Source organism: Mercenaria mercenaria, chromosome 3, assembly GCF_021730395.1.
Source record: "Mercenaria mercenaria strain notata chromosome 3, MADL_Memer_1, whole genome shotgun sequence".
Lineage (NCBI taxonomy): Eukaryota > Metazoa > Mollusca > Bivalvia > Venerida > Veneridae > Mercenaria > Mercenaria mercenaria.
This window is the reverse complement of record NC_069363.1, coordinates 74,816,400-74,829,727: the sequence shown is the minus strand read 5'-3', so window position 1 is coordinate 74,829,727 and position 13,328 is coordinate 74,816,400. Positions and strand designations below refer to the sequence as shown.

Genomic DNA, 13,328 nt, shown 5'->3' with positions numbered 1-13,328 from the left:
TAAAAATATATAATTTAAGAGTTAAAATGCATATGCTATAGATTTAAGTTTTTGGTAGAAATTTATACTTTTACATAACGTGTAAACAAGCATGTGTAAAGGTTTTGAACAGTGTAAATTTAAAATATTTTAAGAGTTCTATACTAGTTAGTATTTTTTTAGACTTTTAACTAAATTTGTAGATCACAGAAACACCTATATCTAATAGTTCTGTCAACAAACATTATTCAAGCAGGACTCAAGACTTCTTGATCAAAAATACTTCTCAGAAAAAAACTCCTAGAACGACTTTATTGGATTATATTTCCATTACAATATTGCGCCAGTATGAGAAATGATAACAATGACGTCATTAATCAAAGACCGTGATATCTATAGATACGTGTTCTAGTATCTAATTATTTTCTAATAAGAACACTTTCACATAAAATTGCTTTGTTTTTCCATAAGTAAACGCGCAGATCTTATCGAAATTTGGTTAACATTAATGCAATCTTAAAATACCAGATGTATTAATATTAATGTAGTCACAGTTAAAAATATATCACAGTATATTTACCCGGACTATATTTTATCACAGTGTCTTACCTGTCTTGACGTACGTGGAACAAAAAATAACAAGCGCAAAGAAAACAAAATTCATCCTTCACAATTTATATTGGTAGAACTAAATGAATAAACTTGTTTTGAATGAAAATGATTTTTCATCATTGTCCTGAAAGTTAAAGTTAATGAATGAGATCATTCAATACGTACATGTACAATCTAAATGCTTTAATGTTTCATTACAATAACGTACAACAATGATTGTGCAGATGTGTCATCAACAAAAGACTTTGTTCCTTATTTCCTTATTCAGTTGATTCATAAAGATAAATATTGTTTCCCGGGAAGCAAGCACTACATTACAGCAACTTTGTCCTCCAAATTTATCACTAGATACTGAGATTTAGGGGCAAAAGGCACAAGTTCTAATACGTTATATAACAAGTTTGGTACACAGATTTTTACTAATAAAATTCTAGATGGATTTATAAATATATAATTTGTATTATTTTTATATGAATGAAAACCATAAAAGTATTTTTCTATTGATTGCATTTTGGACAAAAACAGCTTAGAAATGCAAAAATATTTTAAACCAGAGTGTTTCAAAATAGAGTTTTAAAAATACCCCTACTAAAACTAAGTTAATTTTTTTTTCTCTCTAACCAGCCCAGGATACAAGAGGCCGGGCCCCACTACATCATTCTTCAAGTCAATTGAGAAGTGACCTACACTTATCAAAGCAGCATCTGCAAACAGTCTGGCTTTATACTGTCTGTTGAATCAGGTAGATAATTTATGTAGGAGAGAAAGTGGGAAGAGGCAAGAACAGAGCATTGAGGAATCCAAGATAGGACAGGATATCTGAAGTACAGCTGTCTACTGCAACCCTAGTTGAGTGTTGTTCTCTATAAACCATTTAACCCAGTGTTTTCACAGAGATTGGACTCCCAGCTGTTAAAGTTTATTATGATAAACCTTGTCGAATGTTTTATTAAATCCGTAAGATGGATTATAATGCTTTATGAAATATTTTAGTCACAGAAATCTTCAAAGGTTTCTATGTTTTAGTATATAAATGTTTATATTTGTGGAAGGCATAGAGCATATGACTACAAAAAGTAACAGTTCACTAGAACCTATTATTATCTTTAAAGCAGCGGAATTTTACAGAAAATTTTGATGAACATTTATGCAGTTTTAGATCTGATTGTCAGACTATAACTTCTAGGTGATTTTAATAGTAGTATGGACCACACAACTAGATTCTTGTACAAACATAAACACACACAATTTACATACATTATTTCAGATCCTGCTGGAATTACGTTTTCGTCTCGAACAGTTATTGATTATATACCATATCTTCTGCAACACCAAGGAGAACTTCTTCCAGTTTGGCACTATTTCTATTGAGATGAGCGATCATTTTCTTACTTTCTGGTATGGAAAAGTTGATGAGCTTGGTACAGTAAAGACTACGTCTTTGAAAAATTATACTTATTGAGAAGTCATTCAAAAACTCCTAAATTATGACTGATCTAACATTTTTCGGAATTCTTGTACTAATATTGCATTGTAATCTTTTCACTATCTTAAATTCTGTAGCCCTAAAAAGAGGTAAGACTGCAAAATAGGACAGATCGGAAATCTTGGAACTTACAAAACTCAGAGATATGAATAATTGAAACACACTCCCTGATTTTTTAAAAGCAGTACTGTTATTACAAAGCTGCAGTTCATTCAAAATCTTGTCAAATCTGCAAAACGGAACTATTCTTCTAGTTAAGTTGAAAATGATAACTGTGATTCTAAAGGTATATGAAAATGCCTATAAACGGTTAGACTATTAGCGGGAAAGAAGTGAGAGTTCAAATGATGTCTTTAACCTTTAGCCTGCTGGCGGCAAGTGATTCTGCCTTTGCGATCAGTGCAGACCACGATCAGCCTGCACACCCGTGCGCTATTCAGTCAGTAAATTTTCAGTAAACTCCCATGCGAATAAAGAATGGTACTGCTCAAATTGAATGATGAACCAGTCCATTTTAGAAATTTGAGGGCAGGGTTAATATTGACAGTGATATTATTTATCATGATCCCGTTACCACTGAAAATCACCTTGGTAAGTTTTATGCAACTGTTCCATCCAATCTGCTGAATATACTACCCTGTGCAACAAATATATTTTCACTACCTCTGCTATTTTGTAGTCATTATATCTCGATAAATTCGATTTTGTTTTGGAAGAAACATCTAGGTAGTCGCCCAGAACTGAATTTTGTTTGCATGATATATCTAAATGTTCGTTTGTAAGCAGCTTATGTTTTGAACTGAGACGGCAATCCTGCAAGGTTTATTAAAGACGGTGAGTCCGTTTTGAAACTATAACATTGAAATATCAACATTCGTAAGTTTTTCTTGATGACACGAGACTTGCACGCGTTTCTCCATCATCAGTCAGTTCTCTTGATGTAGGCAGCTATCGTCCATGCGCAGTTAGCATTTTGTGTATCGTGTCTAAAACACCAGAACAGTCAGTTAACAATTGATTTGCCGAATATCTTTTAAAACATTCACCACTCATTGAATTTCAGTCGGGGTTTAGGTATAAATATTCTGCTGTTACATGCCTATTTCATCTTTTAGGTTATATTTAGCATAGCATTCGATACCGAAGTTCACACAAGTTCATGTGAAAAAGGAGTTGGGAGTTATCTGTACAAATTGCTTTAAGTCGTTCTTGGGAAATCGAGAACGAAGTGTAAAAAATTGATGAATGTATCGTGCAAAAAATTAACATTGGAATGAGATCAGCAGAGAGTATATTCATAATATATAGTAAAGCTTAAATACGCTTATTAATTATAACTGGTTTTGAACTTTTTTATTTCCTGTTGCTAAAATCCATACTAAATTTCTAAATGCATGGATTTTTTAAAATCAGAAATATTCTTTTAAGTGTTTACATGTTTATTTTATCTGTGTAATGTAGTTGTTGCATTGTGTATTTTTTTTTAAAAATGTAAATGACAGCAATTTTGAACAAGACATACTCTTAAGGTTTATTAATACTCTATACCCAAAACCTTTACAGCTTTTTATACATTACTCCCTGCTTGAAAGTACCGTGTCACAGATATTTGAAAGAAATATTTGTTTGTTTGTTTGTAAACTTATTAATAGTCTCCAGCGGAAACCCCAGTATATTGGCGACTCATCCAGAGGATATTGCAAGATACAGAAAATGCTCCAATTCCAGAAGCTTCCTTGGTTCTTTAGTGTGCCAGATGTAGAGCACCCATACACGGGACTCTTAATTATCCTATATGTTAATGAATTTTAGTTGGATTTTAGCGGGAGTTGGAACATGATACGTACGACATCGGGTTTCGTAGTCAGACCATGTCAGTCTATGTTACCACTGCATGGACCAGTGAAACCGCTCTTAAAATATTTGTTTCAATTTAATGACCTTTTCATACATGAATAAGGGGCATGCTTCTCAGTGACTGCGCATATACTTGTCTATATACCTATATAATTTTAAAACAGCTGTCATTTTTTTCCGGAAAACTTTTTCGTTCGTAAAAACGACCTAGCTCTGGTTCGTAGTCAGGCAGTGGTATCACTGTACCACTGAGCCCGATCTTTAAATGTTTGTTTCAAAGTTGTGGTGGAAAGTTCTGGACCTGGGAAGAAGATAGAAATATCATTGCTTCAGTCTGGACTGAAGATGATTTTAAATATTTTATAAAAAATGTGTAATTCTATTTAAGTCAAAACGGAGTGCATTGCATGAGCGTGAGGGACTCACATTGACTCAGAATATCAAACAGTAAATCTCTGGAAATACGTTTTAAAGATCTAATTCTTCCACCTAGAATGAACATTTTATTTTGGGAGTTCGGCTTGTTGGCAGTTGTCCGGAATGCCGTGGTACGGAATTTATCCAGCACCACAATATCTCGGAGTATTTTTGTCAGACATTGTTGCTATAGGAGACGTACAGCGTAAGTCTCATTTTTCTCCGTATTTTAAAATGTTGGGATGAATGTTTCTGCATTTAGACAGTTCAGTATGTATTTTTGTAATGACCTTGGCTTTAAAAATTGTGTTGTCATAAGCATAATGAAATTTATCAGCGATGTAATTGTCGATTACGATTCGTCCTCATTTACTTTCGTGATAAGCACTGATAAATCAATTTAATTCATTAATGAATGCATCATTCGTAATGGTTTGTGCTTGTCATCAATTTGTTTTAATAGAAACTAATAACTGTAACGAAATATTAGCATTTATAAGGATGAAATGAAGGCAATTTAACTTGTGAAACTGTAAAGGAAAGAAAGTGTCAAGGGGTTTGGATCGGTACCCTTAGAATCGGATTCTAGAGGTATGGATGCATACCCCAAGTTAACCCTGATAGGAATTGTGTATGAGTACAGACCTCATTTATCCATACATTGTGGGCTATTTACATCTTTAATATGGTAGCAAATGAAATATTTAACAAATATTCACCCAAAACTTTTATCTAAAATTATGGTTCTTAGAAACCAGCTTTCACTGGATAACTTAAATTTTCTTTTGAGATGTAAATAACAGAGGGAGCAACAAGGCACAAATAGATTAAATATTATGTTAAATTATGTTGTGACAATAAATAACCTTTCTTTAATTTTTAGACTGAAAGATTAGACTCAGCGTATTTAGTTTTCCACTCGTTCAATGACCATTAAAAGATACAATGAAATATTTCACTAACAATTCCTTCAAGACCTACTTGTATCAGTTAATGCACTCCTGGTTATAAATAACAATATAACTGTGTGCATGCTTATCATAAAGTTTGTTTTTATCAGTTTACATGTATATGTGTTTTTTTCTGCTGAAATTCATTAAAGGGTACTGGTACTGGTACTAGAGACCATAGTTGTAACCAAATCTTTATGAAATTTTGTCAGAATGTTTGTCTTGATGATCTTTAGGCCAAGTTCAACTCTTGGTCATGTGGGGTCAAAAACTAGGTCAGTAGGCCAGATCAACTCTGGTGAGCAATGTATAGGGCCATCATGGCCCTCTTGTTTAATGTTTCTTTGATTTCAGTCATCATTCATTTCAGATGGTATAATTTAAAACGTTCCTTTATTTAGAAATTTATACAATACTTATATATGGAAATAAAATAATATGGGGGTTATGAAAGACAAGGCTTTGTGAGCGTGTCTGTTTCTGTAAGGGTCAAAGGGCACATTGTCTTGTTTCTGTATGGATCAAAGGGCACGTTACTACTCTAACCATAAATGATCATGAGCTGTTTATACAGGTCTGTAGGTTGTTGTGGGTCTTATTAACGGTATGCTGAAGACTTAAGAGATTCTGTAAACAATAATTATGAATGTATCAAAGAAATTAAATTTAGGTACTTTTATTTGGATGATTCAGTCAGTATATTATATCAAGGAGACAGCAGATACACATTTTTCTTGTAATTAAAAATGTAGTTACCACTGGGGTTTGAAACTGCAAGAATAATCACATGCAGCTCTGAAATCATATTGCTAGTTACCTTGTTGAATGTGTTGTTCATGTACAAAGCATAATTTTTAAAACAATTAATGCTACAGTCAAGGAGATTATTTTATACTGAGTGTTATCAAACAAATGAATGAATTTTAAATGCTTTCATTATTATTTTGGGGTAAATAATCTCTGTTCACATGAATTTTATTACCATATGTTTAAAGAAATATTCTAATCTGAATCAGCAGCTTTAATTGCATGCATATGAGCCACACCATGGGAAAACCCAACATAGTGGCTTTGTGACCAGCAGGGATCCAGACCAGCCTCCGCATCCGTGCAGTCTGGTCAGGATCCATACTGTTCGCTTTCAAATCCTATTGTCATCAGAGATACTGTTAGCGAACAGCATGGATCCTGACCGGACTGCGCGGATGTGCAGGCAAGTCTGGATCCATGCTGGTCGCAAAGCCACTATGTTGGTTTTCTCATGGCGCGGCTCATATAATTTATCACAAAGGTTTACTTATTTAATAGTGTTTGAAACTGCAAAAGTGATCACATGCAATAAAATCATATTGCTCAGGGCTCGACACTAACACTGGTCCGCTGGTCCGAGGCCAGTGAAAAGCAACAAGGACCAGTAAAATATCTGGAGGGCCAGTAACTGTTTCATTTAAAAATTTAGCGGAAACTGCTCTTCGGACCAGTCGCCCAAAATGGTTAGTGTCTGGCCCTGTTGCTCATAAGAGTTATTTCTCACTGTATAAATACTATAAAAAGTCCCATAAATCACATGTATTGAAGAATACTTTCAACAGAACTACCAGGACAATCATGGAAGTACTGGACATCCCTGGACTAACTTCAGAAATTGTGTTCGCAAAATGTTCATGGAAAGAATATTTAACTGCCATGGAAATCCTTGGTGGGGGACCATCATTTTCCATCAGTTCCATGTTCATAATAAAAAAAAAATAGGGTCTTATAAATAAGTCTATCTAGATCTTTCTGAATACTCTGGAGTTCAAGTGGGGGCACTTGGCCTCCTTTAGGGTCTGTTAGAGCTAAAAATAGAAATACCATTAAATGACTTCTTCCCATTAAGAGCATGATGGATGTTCATCAAACTTGTATGAGGTATCATTATGAGGTTCTCTTCAAAATTTGTTCAAGTGGGCGGGGCACTTGGCTCCTTTCAGGGGCTACTAGACCTGAATATAGAAATACCATTAAATGACTTCTTCTAATAAACCACATTATGGATCTTCATCAAACCTGGTATGTAACATCATTTTAAGGTAGAAAAAATGAATAAAAAAATTTGCTTGCTTTCTCCATTTAAAAACAAAATCCAAAAAAGACCTTTAATAAGTTTGGAGTGGCCTAGTAAAATTATTTCTGTGCAAAAAGGATCAGAATAAGGGGCATAGAAATTTCATGGTTCCCGGAGTTAATCGCTCCGTTACAACTGGAGTTCTTAATGTAACTGTAATGAAAGTTACCCCTCCCATTTTTGTAAATAATGACAAACTTTTTAATAACTATAGTTTGTTTAAGGTATTTGCATAGGGATATTTTGAACACATTATGACCTTTCGATTTACAGATTGGCCAAATATAACCCATTTATATGATTGTGTGATTAAATGGTCATTTTTCAGTATTCTTTACCATTTTGAAGTCTGACACTTGTTAACAAACATACAATGTTAGTAACTAACACAGTTTAAACTTCATAATTTTAAATTCAATGAAAATAGTCACAGGGTATTGAGATTCAGGTCATTCTAAATGTTCCATACAAGGTACATGTATGTGATTTATAGTGTAAAATTGAAATTTAACTGTATCTGAATTATATAATATGGTAGGTTAAAATCTGGAAAAGGTTCTCGTCCTAGAGTGAGGTCAGTGATCAAAAGCTGAGTATGACCGCCTTGTTTAAATAATATTTTTCCAATATGTCACCAACAATACTGTTATTTCCTGTTAGATACTATTTGCTAAAGGATGTGGCAGTTTTACCCAATACATAGATTTCCATGTGAACATTTGTCTGCCCTTCATTAAAATACAATATTTGCTGTCGATACCACCCTGAACAACTATTTGTTGTTCTTTATACTTTGTTTGATAAATGCAAGTTCAATGAAACCAGTCCATGAAAGATATTTAAATAATTAAGAAGAACCATTCTTACTACAGGATAATAAATATGGCCGTAGCTAAGTGCCGCTGATTTAGCTGGTTGCCAATATACCACCAGAATATGTATTTGCTGTTGTGGAACTGAATGACACTGATATCTTCGTTTAAAACATTTTCAAAGGAATTTAACGATGCACTGACTTAAGATAAATTCATATTCTGTTTAGTCATCAATGTGGATATAAGAATTCAAAAAGGTATTCATTGTTGATACTTTTACATTTTGTTTTTTTTAGACTTTTGGAATGCATGATCAGTACGTGATGTGTTTGGAAGCAAGAGCCAATACACTTCTAGAATAATTATTAGCTCACTAGAGCTAAAAGTGATCAAAAGGTCTGAGCTACAGTGATCTTTCTTTGCCTGCTGTTGTCCATCCATCTTACAATGTAATTGCCAATCAGTTATAGCTCATTAAATAGAGTAAATTAAGACTTTGTAAGACAAAAAATTATGTCACTAAAACCTAAAATTATATGCTTTAAAAACATAAAAATCCAAAAAATCCATCTGGAGTCATGGTAGTACTTAATTAATGCATTATAATAAAATAATTTAGTACCAGGATCACTGATTAGTTTCTAATGGAGTATGGATTGGCTTAAAGCTGAAATGAAATTCAGAACTGACACAATCAATGTCATATAAAATAATAAAATATAATAATTGGCATTGTTTATATTTCAGGTCCTGCTGCATAATTTTCACTTCATAAGAATGTTTTATTGACTAAAATTTCAAGCATTTCAATAAAAAGGAGTACTTAACTGAAGTTTCAAAAGAACTTGTTTAAATCTATAGATTCTTCCTGTTTTGAATCATTATTTATTATTAATGCAGAGTACCAAGTTTTTAAACTTTCAAATTCCGTTTGTTCTGATTTGTAAACTTTTAATATTCTAATACATGTTTTCATTATGTATAATGTTCTATAAATATGTATGGTGTTCTTTAAATCCCAAGGCACTTCTTTTATTAGCCAAAAATAGAACTTCTTTATTGTAAGGTCATGCAGAGAGGAATTGTTAATTCTGATTTTGAATGTCAAGACTATTAGTGAGTGTGGTGATCAGATTATACAAATGAAGGCAAGGTTTAGCCTCAAAATGAACTGATAAGCCCATTGCCTTACTTGCATATTTTGTTATGAAAAAGATTTTGAGGTATTGTGTGATCTCATTTTATCTTAGAGGTATGGGTATTGTGACAGCATTGGGTTAGGTTTTGTCCATTATGAATGGGGCCTATTATTTCTTGAAAACTGTAGGAACTGTAGCATTGAAACTTAAGTACACTTGTTATAGGGAGGTAACCACTATTTAAAAACTTGCGTTGAAATTTCCCAATTTTTATCCAACTGGATTTAAGGCGACACCAAATTGAAAAGTTGATTTTTTTTACTTTTTCTGGACTAAAAATGAGATGTTAAGCAAAAACATGATTATTCAATTTGGTTTTTAGCTCGACTTTTCGAAGAAAATGTAGAGCTATTGCACTCGCCCCGGCGTCGGCGTTGGTTAAAGTTTTTGATAAAGTCAAATATCTCTGTTACTATCAAAGCTATTGACCTGAAACTTAAAAAAGTAATTTTCTATCAAAGTCTACACCAGGAGAAACCATCCCCATAACTCTGATTTGAATTTTGATAGAATTATGTCCCTTTTTAATTTAGAATTTTTGGTTAAAGTTTTTGATTAAGTCAAATATCTCTGTTACTATCAAAGCTATTGACTTGAAACTTAAAATAGTTATTTACTATCAAAGTCTACACCAGGAGAAACAATCTCCATAACTCTGATTGAATTTTGACAGAATTATGCCCCTTTTTAACTTAGAATTTTTGGTTAAAGTTTTTGATAAAGTCAAATATCTCTGTTACTATCAAAGCTATTGACTTGAAACTTAAGATACTTCTTATTTACTGTCAAAGTCTACACCAGGAGAAACAATCCCCATAACACTGAATTGAATTTTGACAGAATTATGCCCCTTTTTAACTTAGAAATTTTGTTAAAATTTTTGATAAAGTCAAATATCTCTGTTACTATCAGAGCTTTTGACTTGAAACTCAAAATGGTTATTTACTATCAAAGTCTACATCAGGAGAAACAATCCCCGTAACTCTGATTTGAATTTTGACAGAATTATGCCCCTTTTTAACTTAGAATTTTTGGTTAAAGGTCTTGATAAAGTCAAATATATCTGTTACTACTTATGCCCCTTTTAACTTAGATTTTTTTTGTTAAAATTTTTGATAAAGTCAAATATCTCTGTTACTATTAAAGGGAATTCCTAAAGTTTTTTATGCGCATCTTTCTGCGCAGCCGACACTTCCTATGGAAAACTGAACTGACGTCAACATTTGTTGAAACATGTGACAGACAATCTTAAATATGAGGAATCTTGAATGAAATAACATTTTTGATAAGTTTTATCAGTAAGCAAATGTTGATACTGTTTTATGTTGTATTGACAAGTATCATGCGTGACAGGTATCTTGCTATTTTTGTGGTTGTGTTTTCACATCGCATTTTAGTACAAAGACAGTGTCGTTCATATAATGTAAGATAATTGTACCCCCCGACAACAAAGTTGTAAGGGGGGGTATACTGGTTTCAGGTTGTCTGTCTGTCTGTCTGTCTGTCTGTCTGTCCATCTGTCTGTCTGTCTGTCTGTCAGTCTGTCCGTAGACGCAATCTTGTGCGCACCATCTCTCCTTATCCCCTTGACAGAATTTAATGAAACTTCACACAAGTGATCAGTACCAACAGTAGTTGTGCATGGGGCATGTTAGGTTCTTTTAGAAAAAAAATTTGCAGAGTTATGGAACTTTGTTTTATTGTTACTATACTATATACATAGACACAGTCTTGTGCGCACCATCTCTCCTCATCCCCTTGACACAATTTAATGAAACTTCACACAAGTGATCAGTACCAACAGTAGTTGTGCATTGGGCATGTTAGGTTCTTTTAGAAAAAAAATTTGCAGAGTTATGGGACTTTGTTTTTTTGTTACTATACTATATACATAGACACAATCTTGTGCGCACCATCTCTCCTCATCCCCTTGACAAAATTTAATGAAACTTCACACAAGTGATCAGTAACAACAGTAGTTGTGCATGGGGCATGTTAGATTATTTCAGAAAAAAAATTTGCAGAGTTATGGGACTTTGTTTTTTTTGTTACTATACTATATTCATAGACACAATCTTGTGCGCACCATCTCTGCTCATCCCCTTGACACAATTTAATGAAACTTCACACAAGTGATCAGTAACAACAGTAGTTGTGCATCATCAGGGGCATGTTAGGTTCTTTCAGTGACAAAAATTGCAGAGTTATGGGACTTTTTTTCTTGTTAACATACTATGTACATACAGTCTGCATATGCAATCTTGTGCGTGCCTAATCTACCAAACCCTTGCACACAATTTAATGAAACTTCACACAAGTGATCAGTACCAACCCTAGTTGTGCATGGTGCATGTTACATTCTTTTAGATAAATATTCTGCATAGTTATGGGACTTTGTTTTTTGTTACTATACTGTATACATACAGTCTATATACATACAGTCCACATAATTATGCAATCTTGTGTGCGTCAAATTGCAATGTACTGTGTCAGTGCATGCGGGGGGTACATTCATCACCTTTAGTGATAGCTCTAGTTGACTTAGTACTGATAGAACAATATCACCTTTCAGATTATTTAGTATTCAATTATAGAAAGAATTAAGAATTTTTAAAACTTTTCTTTAACTTCTAGCAGACATACATGTAATCAATTTGGCCAGGTTCGCGCCATTTTCCATCCGAACAGGTGTTGTATTCTAGCGGTCTTAACATAAAATTTAGCCTGGTGACCCATACATTTTTAGCCATTTTTATGCTCACAATTCAATTATCTATACATAAGAAAAACAGGAAAAAATTCTGTGAAAGAGTTTTTTCAAAATTTAAAAATATATTCTTCACTATGGGCATTTTTCATTGAAAAAAGTTCACAAAAGTGAATATGAAACAATATATTTTTTTCATTTGTACCCATTATTGCAAGGATAGAGTATTACAAATATAACTATGATATCAAATAAATATATAATAAAATCTGTAAAAAGAAAAAAACCTTATTGTGCTGTCTTGATATATTTTGGTTGGTATTTATAAAAAGCAGAAAATTATAAAAATGTTGAAAAATCGCTTGCAGTTTCAGCAACAGTGGGTGTGTTTAAAACGATTTTTCACAAAAACAAGCCTGGTGACCCATTGTTTTTATTTGTTCATATTTTCAGCACAAATTTTCCTATCATATAAATAAATTATGTGAATTTAAAAAAATTCTATGAAAGGAAAAAACTATATGAATGCTCTTTAAAGCTTTTGACTTGAAACTCTAAATAGTTATTTACTATCAAAGTCTACACCAGGAGACACAGTTCTCATAACTATAATTTGAATTTTAACAGAGCTATGCCCCTTTTTAACTTGGATTTTTTTTTACTGGCAAAGCTCAGATTCAGAGTCAAGCACTGAGAAAAGTCGAGCGCGCTGTCTTACGGACAGCTCTTGTTGAGGGAAACAGTCTGAAGCAAGTGAAGACCAAAGAAATACATTTTACCAATGCTTTGGCTCTCCTTCAAATAAAAAAAAATTGATATAGAAAGTACACAACATTTACAATAATTAAATACCAGGGAATGAGAATTTGGTGCATTTTGGTCAGGGTATAATATACATTTTAAACTATACAAGCACACAGTAGATATGTAAAAACATTGGCCCTGTTTGATTTAAATTTATAATGTTTGCATTAATTTTGAAAGTGTTACTATAAAATAGGTAATATACTATAATGCATGACCTTAAACTATAATGATGACATGGATTAGTAATTTGAAACTTTCTAACTTTGCACTTTTTCAAGGATTAAAATTTTTGAAACAACATCCTTTAACTAAGGTTTGAAATAGACATGAACATACAAATTATTATAATTTTAAGCAAAGATTTGAAAATTTTAAGATCCAGATTGGCCTTC

General features: G+C 32.9%; 1 protein-coding gene across 2 annotated transcripts in view; it reads left to right on the top strand.

Moving 5' to 3' along the window:
- The first annotated feature begins 4,495 nt into the window (after window positions 1-4,495).
- LOC123524383 (serine/threonine-protein kinase NIM1-like) overlaps window positions 4,496-13,328 on the top strand; it is a 34,849-nt gene continuing 26,016 nt past the window's right edge. The window contains exon 1 of one of the 2 annotated variants that reach the window (XM_045302530.2): window positions 4,496-4,556. The gene's annotated coding sequence lies outside the window, so the exon portion shown is untranslated. Of the gene's footprint in view, window positions 4,622-13,328 lie in introns of both variants that reach the window. The other variant, XM_045302531.2, reaches the window with a different exon arrangement.